Source organism: Pinus tabuliformis, chromosome 9 (assembly GCF_031772625.1).
Source record: "Pinus tabuliformis cultivar Carrire ecotype Pingquan chromosome 9, CPIR1, whole genome shotgun sequence".
Taxonomy (NCBI): Eukaryota; Viridiplantae; Streptophyta; class Pinopsida; order Pinales; family Pinaceae; genus Pinus; species Pinus tabuliformis.
In genome coordinates this window covers 752,265,211-752,280,262 of record NC_142307.1, presented here as the reverse complement: position 1 = coordinate 752,280,262, position 15,052 = coordinate 752,265,211, and the positions used below count along the sequence as shown (strand labels likewise).

Genomic DNA, 15,052 nt, shown 5'->3' with positions numbered 1-15,052 from the left:
TCAAAAGCTACATGGAAACCCAAAGATTATTGTAAGTGACAGAGATCCCATTTTCACTGGAAATTTTTGGACAGAATTATTTTCTTGTCTTGGTACTCAGTTAGCTCATAGCTCATCTTATCATCCTCAATCTGATGGGCAAACTGAGATAGTAAAAATGTTTGGAAGGATATCTTCGTTGCTTTGTATATGATAAACAGACACAATGGGTCAAATGGTTGGGTCAAACGGTTGCCTCTGGCTGAATGGTGGTATAACACTTCCTTCCATACAGCAACAAAAATGACCCCATTTATGGCACTTTATGGGTATCAACCACCATCCATCACATCATATTTAAGAGAAAATTCTAAGGTTCAGGCAGTGGAACATCACATCGAACATCAACAACAAGTCCTCCAACTCTTAAAGGATAACCTCGTGTTGGCACAAAATAGAATGAAACAACAGGCAGATCAACATCGCAGTGAAAGAAGTTTTGATGTAGGTGATTGGGTATTCCTACGGCTACAACCATATAAGAAAATGTCCCTAAAGCAAGCTAAGAAGGATAATAAATTATCACCAAAGTATTATGGTCCGTACAAGGTGTTGCAAAAGATTGGTACTATGGCATACAAATTGGAGCTTCCTGCAGCTTCTCGATTGCACCCAGTTTTCCATGTTTCATGTCTAAAGAAGGTTATAGGTGACAAGCTCCCAATTCAAACAATATTGTTAGAACTTGACGAGGAAGGAAAAATTATATTGGAACCGGAAGCAGTCACAGAAACAAGAACTCGACAGCTACGAAATCAATCAATTTCAGAGTATCTTATCAAGTGGAAGAACTTATCCGTTGAAGATTCCACATGGGAGGATGAGAATTTTATGCAGAAGTATCCAGAACTACTCAACGTTGAGGACAACACTTTTTTGAAGGAGAGGGGCATGTTGGGTCCCTATAATACTAGTGATTACCCCATTACTATTGTAGTTATACCCCTTATTTATATTGTTGTGCCCCTATTACCCCCATATTGTTATTTCTGTGCCCCATAGAATCCCTCTATTGTTATTTTTGTGGCTTTATAGTATTATTGTTAGGTCGGCTGGATTATATTGTGACTCCTTAGACTCTTATATATAGAAAGGAGGTTTTGTCATTTGAATCATCCAAGAATTGTTCATTTATGTAATGTAAAGGAGGTTGCCCCCTCGAAGAGGCTGAATTCTAAGGCGTTGATCTATCTTTTCTATCTTTTCTTGAGCTGGTTTCATAACAAAGAAACTGTTTATACAAAAATAACTGAAAGTTTCAGTAAACAAGTATCCACTAAAACCGCAGAACTATATGAGTTGATATATGATGAAAAAACCAGTCAGGCCAGATTAGAGATTGTATGGTTGTTGATTCGACACATGGATCCTTCCATCTTCACGTTCTGCTATATGTCATATGCCTAGAACCTGTTATAGACCATCCTTAGGAAGGAGGTATGCTATTGTATTATGCTCCCTGTAGATATGGAAACCATATATATGATCAAAAGTCATTTTTAATTGAAATATTTCTTCTAAGAGTGGAATCAATATATGATTTTGACATCTCTGCATGTTGTTGAACCAATTCATAACATGCAATGAGTCACCAAAAATTTGCACTAAACCAATCCCAACTGTTTAATCTAACACATTAATAATTTTAGAGATTGTAATTCAGCGTAATTGTTTGTTCCCTTTCTGAGTCCCACAGAAGCTTTGTAAAATCTGTTTTCATTTATGTGAATTACTATCCCTGACCCACAACTATGTTTTGCATCAGAGGCACCATCAAAGTATGCCCAAGGCATAGTAGGTCTGATCTATTCTTCATGGATGATCCCTGAGTTCTGCGATGGAGTAGTAACAGGTATAAGAACAAAAATCGAAGCACATTCTACTGCAACAGAATAGGGAGAATTTGAAAGATCCTAAAAGATGCCTTTGTTTCTTGCTGGCCATATTCCCTAAGAAATGATCAAAGGTATGTTTCTTAAGTTTTATTCTGACACTGAATTCCACTAGGTTTTCCAGGCTTCCCCACGACTCTCCCCATTCCAGGTTAATCTTATCCCCAATAGATTCAAAGTGGACTCCCAAATCTTGGTGATGAAAGAGCATCTTAAAAATAAGCTGCTAACAGATTCTTCGACATTTTTGCACAAGATACACTATCCCCAACCATGTTTTTCCGCTTCTGTAAGTTATCAAAAGTGGGAAATTTATTCTTTAGGATGCACCAGAAGAATAGTCTTGCTTTTGCTGGAACTTTCATTTTCCATAATAGTTTGCACCACCAGTCCTGCACCCCCCATGCTTTTCAGGCCATCAATAAGCTATATCCAAATTTTGGGGTGTATTGGCCAGAAGGAGGATGTACCCATCGAATACATTCTAGACTATCCCTGATCCTAACATTTGTGCATTGCATCTCTCTTATGTACATATGCCACTCTTCTTCCCATTGTAAAAGATCCTCTGCAGTTTTCCATCCCTAATGCCATTTAGTTGATATTTCAACTTTTTCTATATGATTCAGGAACAAAATGGCTTGGGCATTGAGGAAGTCCAAAATATCCCTTGAAAGTACAAAGGCCTCATTGCATCCCACCCAAGGATCAATTCCCATTCTGATCTTTCCTCCATTACCTACGTGCCAGGCAAGACCATCTTCCATGATTTTGAAGGAGTCTATAGTTGCCTTCCATATTGCTGATGCATTTGAGGGTTTTTTATCGACCCTGCACATCCATTCATCAATAGGAATTGGGTCGATGTACTTCCTTTTTACCACAATAGTCCACAAATTATCCATAGTCAACAGTCGCCACCCCGATTTCGCTGCCAATGATGATGCAAAAGATTGGAGTTCCTTTATACCCCATCCTCCCCAGGCCTTGGGTCAAGAAATTTTGTCCCAAGCTACCCAGGGAAGAACCACGTCCTCCTTTACACCTGCCCATAGAAAATAGCTACACAATTTCCTTATTTTGAATAGTATTCCTTTTGGAACCCAGGTGAGAGCAATCTAATATAAAGGGATAATAATAAGAACTGATTTAATGAGTACTAATCTACTAGCTCTTGAGAATCACTTAAATCTCCATAGTTTAATACATTTCTCATAATTTTCCAACAACCAATTCCAATCATGTTTCCTATAGGAATCTAGATTTAAATGGAAATCAAGGTATTTAAAGTCGTCCCCCATTGTCTTTATATCGAAGGAGAGAATCAAGGTAATTTCATATCTCATTCATCGCAAATCCTTCATGTACTATTGAGGATTTCTGAGCATTAATGCACATCCCACTTGCCTAGAGGAATAGGTCCAAAGAGAACTTTAGCTATTGAACATCATCCCTAGATACATTAATGAAAAGTAGGATATCATCCACAAACAAAAAATGAGTAATAAACATATTTGTTTCTATTTCAATTCCTTTTAAATCACCTCTCCTCTTTGCAACCAGGATCAAATGACTTAGTCCTTCTGCTTCCAATAAGAACAAAAGAGGAGACATAGGGCATCCGTAGATAAGTCCTCTCTGACTGTGGAAAAAGTGTGAGACTGCCCCGTTTATGAGAACATACAAAGTCACATTTGATATGCAACCCATAACCTAGCTGATGAAGCCAATACTAAAGCCTAGGTGAGTCATTAGGAGCCATAAATATAACCCGTTGATCTTGTCATGCACATTTGACAGATCAATTTTGACTATTAGGCATTTTATTTTACTTTTCTTTATATTCTGCATAGATTCCTGGGAAACTCTGATGGTTTTGATGGACCTGTCTGCCATCAAGGAACCCAAATTGTTCCTTAGAGATGTTTCTAGAAAGGATTGGCTTCAGGTGGATCACAATAATTTTACCAATGATTTTATAGATGAAATTGCAGAGGGATATAGGCCTGAACTCCTCAAATGATGCAAGGTCATCTGATTTAGGTATTAAAGCCAAAAAAGTAATATTGAAAGGCTCATGGATATAACCCCTAATCCTGGATTCTTCCACCACCCCTACAATCTCTTCCCCTATTAAATCAAATAAAAGTTGGAATAATTCCATAGTCCAGCCATCAGGCCCTGAGCTCTTGTATTTTTGTACCGATTTTATAACACCTTTGACTTCTCCTTTCATTACAAGCGACATTAATAAATCATTTTCTTCCTCCTCTCCATACCTAGGGAAGAGATGAGCCACCTGAATGACCTCGACAATTGAAGCTGCCTCTCGAGCTTTGAACAAATTTTTAAAATGATCTCTTCCCAAAGTTACCAGCGTTGGGCCATGGAAAAGGTATGTTTTATCCTCATATTAGCCTAATTAATCATTTGTCTTTATGTATTTATTTTCGTTTTAGGAATAAATATAGAAGAAACAATAGCAGAAGCTGGATAAAATCGATTATTAACAAATTGGGTAAATCTGGGCATGAAAAACTAACTTTCGTTATCTTTATATGCAGGGACGCGAATTGAACAATTGTTGTTCAAACGACAGAACAACAACAACCAAGAAAGGAAAAGGACAAGCGTCTCAATTATGGAGGACAGCGGAAGACTAGGAGGATCAATTCTATTCTGTGATGAAATCAGATTGATGGTTGTGAAATCCTCAGGATCTCCTGATCCTGAGGATTCACTTCTATCCATTTATCTTTCCAAAAGTTATATAAAGCCATCAGGCGAAATGAACAGCTAGTTAGGAATTTTAAGATTGTAACTATTCTTTTTGGACACAGAATACTTTCATTACTGTGATGCTGTAACTCTATTAATAGTTTAATGAAGAAGACCATGTTTCATCTATAATCATATTCTGAATATCTTACAGTAGTGACTTCTGGAGACTTTGGGCCTAGTTGATAGGAGATCTACTACTTTAATTGTGTTATATTTATTTCTGCTTATTCTTATAATCATTTATTACTGTTAGCTAGTGAAATTAACACTATTTCGATTGCTGTGAGGATTAATGATTATGATTTGCTTTTGCTGTTCAGACTAGATTCTAGATCTGACCATGTGTTACATTTGTGTGATAATCTTTATCAAATTGATTATGTTAATTTAAGCATTCGATGTTGTTCATTCTAAAGTAGTATTACCATAGATCTCAAGCTTGTAGTTGATTGCTTTCCATGAGATGTTTGCATAGTTACTCGCTGTTCAATTGTTGTAGCTTTCCTTCATACCATATGAATTAGTGTCAATTGTAGTTAGATTGCTAAGAGTGATTCCTTTTAATTGTTTTCTGATACAGTTTCTTGCAGAGTAGATTAAGTAGATTTGAAAAGTGCTTTAGAGATTTCTTTCAAAATTGTTTGGATTGAACTTTGAGAATTAGATGTTAGCCCACATTGCAAAGATTCTAAATCATTTCATTGTGAATTAGCCTCTAAATTCACTTGCATATACAATGTTGAGCACTCTTGAAATAAACAAACTTGCCCTAGGTTGATGATTAATGTAGGTATTAAGATTGCTTTTAAATAGTCATCTTAGTACACCAACATTTTGGCGCCGTTGCCGGGGAGAGTGTTTCAAAGTGATTTCTTTTTATTTTTGCTATAAAAGAATTGGGTTTTAAAAACGGGAGGTAAGAACCTGCATAGTCAAAAAGTAAAGTGGTTGCTCATTAGCCTGCTTTTCAGCAAATGCATAGAGGTTAAATAGGAGTAGGGTTCTTTTTTTATGAATGACTAGGAATAAAATGATAGAAAAAGATCAGAACCCCCCGCCTAACCCACAAAACCCAAGGGATCGGTGAACCTTGCGAGATCAACTTTTATAGACAAAATCATAAGAAAAGCAGAGTCTCAGGCATCAATAGGATTCCACAATGTATCTGGAAAAATCCCTACTGTAATCCCTTAGGCATCAGGCTCACCATCTACAGCCTATGATGAGATTCATAGCCAAATTGGAGGATCTGAACAGAGCTTTCAGGTTACAAAAAATTTACATTCTAATCCTTTACAAGAGGGAAAATCATGAAACTTAAGAGAAGGAGAGGGAGAAACCAATGGAACTGCTAAGGTAGGGCCACAGTTGTCTGGATTAGGATCTCTTGTGATCCCATATCTGGGTAGTGCTGCAAAACCAACTTGGATTGAGAATCCTCCGATTACTCGAATAGCATCCCCTGAAATCCCTGAAGGATATTGGCACATTTTCGACCAAATGGAAAACCAAGTACCTCAAGGTCAGACCTCAACATTGGAATACCCCATAGTTGACCCAGTAGCCAATGCCCCGATGAAAGCTATTCCCTTGCAAAACATCCCAACCTTTCATGGGATGACCACAGAGGATCCAAACGCCTTCTTATTCGAGTTTGACATCTTGTGTAGAGGATACAATTATACCACTGACCCTCAAAAATTAAAGTTGTTCCCTTCTACTCTAAAAGGAGTAGCTTTGAGGTGGTTCATGGGTTTAGGTGGACATAATATTAACTCTTGGGATGACATGAAAACTTCTTTTCTCACAAAATATCAGGACTATTGTAGGACTAGGGAATTGAAAGATGAAACCTTTAGGATGTTTACAAAGGATAATGAAACTCTAGAAGAATATGTCGAAAGGTTTCACTACAATTTGCAGATATCCCCTCACTCCACATTACCAAAAGAAGTCCTGAGATCCATTTTAATCAAGGGAATGAAAGAAGAATGGATAGAAACTCTAACTTTGATGGGGAAGGAAGACATTTGTCAAGAGTTTTATGATGAAATCGTTCGCTCGTGTATCAAGTGTTCATGAGGTAGTACACACACCAAGTCAGTAAGCCAATATTTTGTGACTAGAGGAAGCAAACCACATAGTGGAAGCGTAACAAGAATGGAAATCGGTAACCTCCTGGAAGACATTAAGACAGACATCTTGGGCACCCTTACAACGCAGTTAGACGTCCTACAGGCCAAAACAAGCCTTAAAAGAATAGAACTTGGCCATTTTTTCCCACATTGCCGGAAGAAGCATAGCCAACGGGAGTGTCCATTGGACATGTTCCATACCTACGCTATCTGCACCAAGGACCATGCCACTGAGCAATGTCCATCACTTCCAGGGCTGAAAGAAGTTTTTAAAGAAGCAGAAGAGGAGACAAAACCAATATACTTAATGAACCAGCGTCGACAGTGGCAAGGCCGACCCATAGGTACGTCACAAGATACATCTAATTTCTTTTCTTCTTCGTCATTTAATCAGCAGCAGAATTCTAAAGCAGCATGGTAAGGTAAATCACCTTTCTCAAATTGGAAGTCCCAACCATTTCCTATGTCACCTTGGCCAACTTAATCCTTTTCGGGTAATGGTTAGCTGAATTCTCCTTTTACTCCTTTTTGGCAAAGTAGTCCATATCCATCGCAGTGGCCTGACTCTACTCCACAAAATTCGAACTGGTCTTCGAATTGGCAGCGACCTTTAGGGATAACTAATACGAGTATGGGGACAGGTACTCATCCTCAACCTACATTATCAGCCCCATATCCATTACCACAAAATCCTCAACCCCTTCTACGTCCCCAACTACTAGCTCAACATAATCCAAACCCCAATAACAGACCAGTTCAACTGGTGCAAATTGTTGAAAACTCAGACTATGAGACCAAACAAAAAGAATGAAATGAACTTAGACTAAGGTCAGGATGCGTCATCACTCCCGAGGAAGACAGAGACCAACCACCAATTGAGTTAGAAACCCCACTTGTACATACACCATCGACTGTGATTGACACAGGAATAAAACAAGGAGAAGAAAAAGTTGAGCATAAAGATCCTGAAAAACTCAGTTCTCCCCCATTCGCTGAAAGATTAACAATACCTAAATCAGTTATTTATCTAGAATTTGATCTCGTAGGGGAACTGAAAAATATTTTCATTAAAATTCCTCTCCTCCAGGCCATCCAAGATATTCCTATTTATGCTAAAACAATTAAAGAGCTATGTGTGAAAAAGTTTGTGAGGAAAGTAAAAGCTCCACCCACTGTTCATGTTGTAGGGACCTTGTTTGATCTGCTTTTGGGCGAGGAACCACCGATAGAATATGAAGACCCTAGGAATCCCATAGTTACAGTCCAAATATATGGGCGCTCCTTTCCAAACACACTAGTTGACTTGGGTGGAGCTATTAACATATTAACAACAGAAACCTATAAGACACTTGGCATTACAACTCTGGAACCAACCACCACCCTGCTAGAACTTGTTGATCGTTCGGTGGTAAGACCATAGGGAACTTTACAGGATATTACGGTTTCTGTTGATTCATGGGAGTATCCAGTATATTTTCTCGTCATAAACCCAAAAAGTTGATTAGATGGGCACCTCTAATTTTGGGCTGACCTTGGTTGGAAACCATTGATGCTTATATAGGTTGCCAAGAGGGCAGCATGACCATTTCTAAGGGGGATGTTGTAATTTTTTTTTTTTTTTGTTGTATATCCTCCTGCCAAACCAAGTCTACCCATTGTAAAACTACATAAACAACCACCCTCATACCTGGAAGAAAGAATTCGTTCACCACTTACAATAGCAGAGGTCCTTAAATTCAAGAATCAGATTGAAGACGATGTAATCAATAACTTTATAAATCAACCAGCGAATATGAATAATGTCAAATGTCAAATGTTAAAGAAAATTCTTGAAAATGAAGCCTCAGAAGACCCTTTGAAAAATAGTGATGATCAACATATCCGGACAATTGTCGTTCATAACAGCAAGCCTGTTGAAATTGAACCAGACAAGATTTTAAACATTAATGATAGCCTAGACAATGACCAACAACAAAAGCTCATTCAAGTTCTGCAAAAATATAAAGGGGATTTTTCGTGGGATTATCTAGACATGAAGGGCATATACCCACAGTTATGTACGCATCATATCTACACCGAAAATGATGCTCGTCCTATCCGACAACCTCGGCAGAGATTGAATCCACATCGCAAAGATATTGTAAAGGAAGAGTTACAAAAGCTGCTGGATGTGAACTTCATTTACCCTATTTCGGATAGAAAGTGGGTCTCTCCGTTGGTAGTTGTTCCCAAGAAAAATGGGAAGTGGCATATCTATGTGGATTATCAGGAATTGAATAAGGCCACACAGAAATATCACTTCCCTCTTCCATCTATTGATCAAGTCCTTGATACACTAGCAGGAAAACAATTATTTTCTTTTCTAGATGGCGTCAACAGCTACAATCAGATCCAAATCGCCCCTGAAGACCAAGAAAAAACCACCTTTACCTTCCCCTGGGGTACATTCTCTTACCGAGTGTTACCTTTTGGTTTATGCAATGCCCCAACGACGTTTTAGAGGGCCATACTTAGCATTTTTGCTGATATGATAAATGAAGGACTTGAAGTTTACATGGATGAATTTACCCCATATGGGGACGACTTTGATCAAGTGCTATAGACATTAGAAAATGTTTTGGAATGATGCATCGCCACCAGGTTGTGTTTAAGCAATGTCAAGTGTCACATGATGATGAAAAAAGGCGTAATCCTAGGACACTACATTTCTGCAGCTGGGATATAGGTAGATCCAACAAAGATACAGGTAATTTTCCTACTACCTACACCTTGTACTCAGATGGAGGTACGTAGCTTCCTTGGATATGCAGGTTATTATCATAGGTTTTTTAAAAAAAAATTCACAAATTGCTGTGCCTTTATATGCTTTAATAGGAAATGTTGACTTTAAATGGTCTGATAAATGTGACACAACTTTGATAGATTTGAAGAAATGAGCTTCGACGACACCAGTATTATGTGTACCTAACTGGGAGTTGCCCTTTCACATCTCTACGGACGCGTCAGATGCAACAATAGGCACAATCTATTATAGGTCTATTTGGGCACATCACTCCCATCATTCAGATTAGTACTTTTAGGGCTCATCAAACCCTAATTCAATTGCTACATGCCCTAGACAAGTCATCACTTTGGATGCCTCCTTCCCTAAGCATTTCTTGGCCTGAATCCCTCCAAAAATTCCTCCTTGAGGGACCAACACAGCCTTGGTCAGGGGTAAGTGCACTTCAGTGCAGGTAGGCCCATGTCAGAGTGCATTTCAGAGCACCTAGGCCCACTTTGACCTGCATTAGGCGAGATTGAGCGAAATCCTCATAGGGTTCTGGGAATATTCTTATCTTCTGGACCTTTCTAGAAGATTCCCACACTTATCATCTCTATGAACTCGAAATTGGATATGGAATGAGTTAAGTAACCTCCTATCCTCTCATCCCTTCCTCCATGGAAACTAACTCTATGTTTAGAAGGCAATTCAATACCCTCATTTATGACCAAACATCCATTTTCCTATAAATTGAGCACTCATCTAAGTGATCAGGGGCTAGAGTTTGAGAATTTGAAAGGAGATACTGTTGGTGTGAGGTTTGAGATTGTAAGAAAGTATTGTTATGCTGCTAGAGTGTTGTGCTTTTGATGTGATGTTGGTTAGAACCCAAGCTGGAAGTGTGACAATGGATCGGACTTCATGGTTGTAATTATTCCTTCTACTTAATAAAGTTGTTTACACCTTTTCCCCATATTCTTGTCTTTATATATGATGATTATATGTGCAAATGCTTTCAATTCCATTTTCTTATAGTAGATGGGTCTCTTGCTTTGATTGGTTTTTGTCTTCTGTTCATGATTGCAGGTACTTGTCGAGCGGATTAAGTTCGAGAAGGAGCGATGGGAGTCAAACAAAGGAGACAAAGGGAAAGCGAAAGATAAAAAGTAGGTCCCTTGTCTTATTTATCTTCTATAGAAAAAGGTTAAGCACTTTAAATCTGTTGTTCTAGGTGTAGCTACCCACCTAGGGAAATTATGTTTATCCGTAGATGCAAAATTCCACATAACAAATTGGTGACTCCACTGGGGAACGATCATCGTTCCGGGTAGTTTACCTTCATCCTAGTACACCCTAGTAGACTTTACTTGCTTCCATTGATCTTGTTTAAACCATTTTTGAAGTGTTTTTTGGTAAAAATTGTGCTTGAAAGCCCATATAATGGCCTCTCTGGCACCAACATAGGCTTGGTCAGGAGACAGAGTGCTGCAGAGCACCCTTGGCTTGAGGACAGTGCTCTGAAGCGCACTGTCTCCCATTCAGGGCTGCGCTGATCCTCCTTAGGTCAAAAATCCCACCTTTGACTTGATTTTTCCCAAATTTCCTTCTGTTTTTGCTTGCTGAAAGATCAATGATTGTTGTATCTCTGAAATCAATTTGTATTTCTCTTCCTAGCCTTACTTTGGCCTTGATTGTTTAGTGTTTCTTAAGAGTTTTCTTTATCATTATCAATTCATTATCAAAGTTTGCTAATAGTCAATTAATCTTTTCTGAAAAGGAAGTGTCGTAAAGTCTTCATTTCTTTCGAAAAGGAACTGTGGTAAAGTCTTCGTTTCTTGCAAAAGATTGATTGATTGTATGTGCATTAGTTTCCTTTTTTTCATCTAAACACTAAAGGGACTTAAAAGAAAAACTTGCATTTTTCATATTGTAGTTTGTGAATGCTTGATAGGAACAACTAGGGAAATTGCATTAGGTGTGCTCTTTGCTCTTTGTCAAAGATCTGATTGCTCTATTCCTTACTGGCTGTAGTTTTCATTGTTAATTGAATGAAATAATGTTTCTCATATTAATTGCATTCTAGGAATTGCAAACATACATCACGCTGTGAACCTTGAAACGAAAATTCTTAATCAAGATCAACTTAAAATTAACCTCAATTAACCTAATGGATCATTGTCATCTAACGCAAAACATTTAGAGGTTCTAGGCTAGAGACGTGTTCCGGCGTCGTAAAACATAGCAACTGTTGCTAGCTTGTCTACGATACATTTCGAGTGTGATACCTTGATCTAAAATGGGGACCTAAAGGCTTCTTGTCAGCTTACAATAACCTCTCCCACTCCAAAGGTTAAACAATTTCCAAGATCTATGCTTATGATTGATAATCTGCGGAATTAAAAGAACTTGAAATAGCTGTACGCTTGTGTTTGTTTTTAGACTGTTCAAGTGCTTATGTACATTTGCCTATGCTGATATAAAACACACATAACAGTAAATACAATGCAGCAAATAATCAAACAAATGAGACAACAATATAATATGGAGCTCACCTTGATATCTTGGGCTACGTCTCCTTGAGCTCTAATCAAATCGATTAGGCTCTTTGGGATTATGAATGAATTCTTTTACAAGCTCCACACTCAACTCCATAGGTTTACAACTGTACCTATGGGATTAGAATACCATCTTACCCCTGGCTGTCCTTACTCTATAGACATATATAGGCTTCTCTGGACTAGACTCCTTCAATTAGTGCTATGAGCTATCTTGAACTCTAGCTTGCACCAACTACCTTAGAATTCTTTTACTGTCTCTGGAACCCCTTCTGCTATCTTCAGCACACATCGGACATTAGTAATAGCTTGATCATTTGATCTCTTTGTTGCTCTGAACTTCATTACAACTCCATGGCTCTTAGAAGTCTGCTTTGAGCTCTTTGGCTTTGAGGCTCTCCCTCCAACCTCTGGTGGCTCTTTCTGTCAAGCGCTCTGGATCTGCGGCTCTTAGGCTCTCTGTTTGGCTCTGATCAACTCTTACGCTGCACCGAGCCTTCCTCACTCCGCAGACTGCCTCTGCGCATCACTCAACATTCTCTTACTCTTCCTGAGTATTCACTGAGCATCCCTGGGCTTCTTGAGCTTCTCTGACTTCTCTCTGAGCTTTCCTCTACCTATGCCTCTGGGAATCCTCTTTCTCCGTTCTTTCTATGTTTTTGTAACCATTTGGTTACAGTCGCCTAACACATGGAAGACCGATCATTCCATAAAAGAAGCAGTTTGCAATTGGAATGAACCGGCGGGCATGGGCAACCTGGTCGTTTGGCCTTCCCCCTGCCATTAATCCTGAAATAGCAATATAATGGAAATACACAGGCAAAGACATGAAAACACGTTCATTAGCCATGAGCCAGAACTCAAAATATATGCAATCGCCCCTATAATCCTCTTGGGTCCGTCATTCTATCGCAATATCGCAAATCGCATTGCGTATGGCCAAAAACCCAAATACACGGAAATACAAAGAAATCCCGTAAATCTGGATTTCAAATTATATGAAATTGCACTTATAAACTTATCGGGTCCGCGCTCTTTATTGCATATCGCAATCGCATGTGCATTGGCCCTTTGTATTATGGATTCACCTATCGCTGACCGCATCAGCGTATTGCTATCGGCCCAATTGCATGTTGCATATGTCAACAACCCTTTTTATTTGGGATTCACCGATCGTCGATCCAATCACAACCATTGATCCCTTTTATCCATCCGATGACTACGATGGAAGCTCTCGTCTCAAGTCTTTAAGCTATGGGTCCTGGTTCTTCTCCCTTGGTTCATTGCGATGTGACTTAATCTGGTCCATCAATTTACCTTTTAATCCGACTGTTTGCACTAAACCTGAAACATCAAGTAGTCCTCTCAATCTCCACCGTTGATCTACGATCTCCAATCCAACGGCTGTCAGCCATTTCGGGTGGCCCACTTGCACGGAGATTACCTGCCCAAAAAAGCGGTTTTCTCTCTCCTGTGGCCTGCTACGTGTCGTCCAGTGTATGGAATCGGGTTCAACCCTTCTAGTACCATTTACCACCTGGAGCTTGCCCGAAATACCGTTTACCACCTTCCTTCCGGAACTCAAAAGGTTTTAACTCGTTTTATATAAATTCTTCTGATCTGCCTAGCTGAGACTGCCCACGTGCTTTTCAATGTAAAACACGCTTTATAAAGGTTTAGCTCTTAACAAATGTTTTTTGCGCATAAGGCTAATATTAACCCTTAGGCCAAATTTAATAAGAAATGCCTCCTTTTCTAAGGACATTGGGCAAATCTTATTTCTACAATAACTCCTTCGTCCGGAGTCCATTTTGGCCCGTTCAAATTGCGTTGGATTCAGAATGAAACAATCTATGAAATGACACTATTTTCAAAATCATCTAATGAATTTCATTTTTCCTTTGTGAGGAAAATTCATAGACTTAGAAGTCTATGTTAGATGCATTTTGGATCATACCTCATTCCACGTACATGAGTATATTGTAGCTCGTCCATGTACCCTTGGGTATATAGGGCGGTGTTACAGTACGTAAAGTATAAAGGAATGCTCTCACTGTGCGATTTCTAGACAATGCTAATACGGATTTGGCCTCCACGTACTTTCGGGTATATATGGGAGGACAACACTAGGTTGCTATCCATCCTTAGGTAACCGAGTCGTCCGCCTTATATACTGTGATACAACAAACACAACATTCGGGGAGATTGCCTGCCTATACTTCTTGGTTCGCCGGGAGGTATTTTGCAGTTCACAGTTGCTTGGTAATCCTTTTGCCTAGATTATCCCTCTTTTGTTTTGTTATTTTATTTTGATTAAAATAAATTAATTGACCACAGATAACATCCTCCACATCACTCCTTAGTTGATCTTAGGTTGAGACATATGGCAACAACTCCGGAGTCCACCGATCAAGGAATTCCTTTTGATGGGAATCCTAGTCCTTTTCCTCATTTCAAAAATATTGGTGCTCCTTATATGGCTACATTGTACCTTCCGGGACTTACCATCGGCTTGCCAGTATGGTTGTTTTCAACCTCCTTAGCCCCGCAACTGAATATTCCTACAACTGGACAAAATCAACCTCCAGTTGATCCTAAAGTTGACCCTTTGCCTTCTTCCTCCCCTTCTTCCTCTTCTCCTGGTGAAAGTATTGATACTAGTAACCAGGTGGATAAGAAGAAGAAGAAAGGGAAGAAGAAAATTTAGTAGGGGGGCAACCAAGCAACCATTGCTTCAAATGCAACTTCTGATAAGAAACTGTCTGATAAGCCTCACAAACTTCGATATCCTTGCAAACTTTGTACGGGAGACCATCTTCTTCGAAATTGTTCTAGTATTTCTCAGATCTTAGAAGATGTTCACATCATCCTGTGTCATCAACTTCT

General features: G+C 39.0%; 1 pseudogene; it reads right to left on the bottom strand.

The window, feature by feature from the left end:
- The window catches only part of LOC149150878 (L-type lectin-domain containing receptor kinase S.4 pseudogene), a 119,401-nt pseudogene extending 106,385 nt beyond the window's left edge, over positions 1-13,016 (bottom strand).
- Between the last annotated feature and the right edge of the window lie 2,036 nt (positions 13,017-15,052).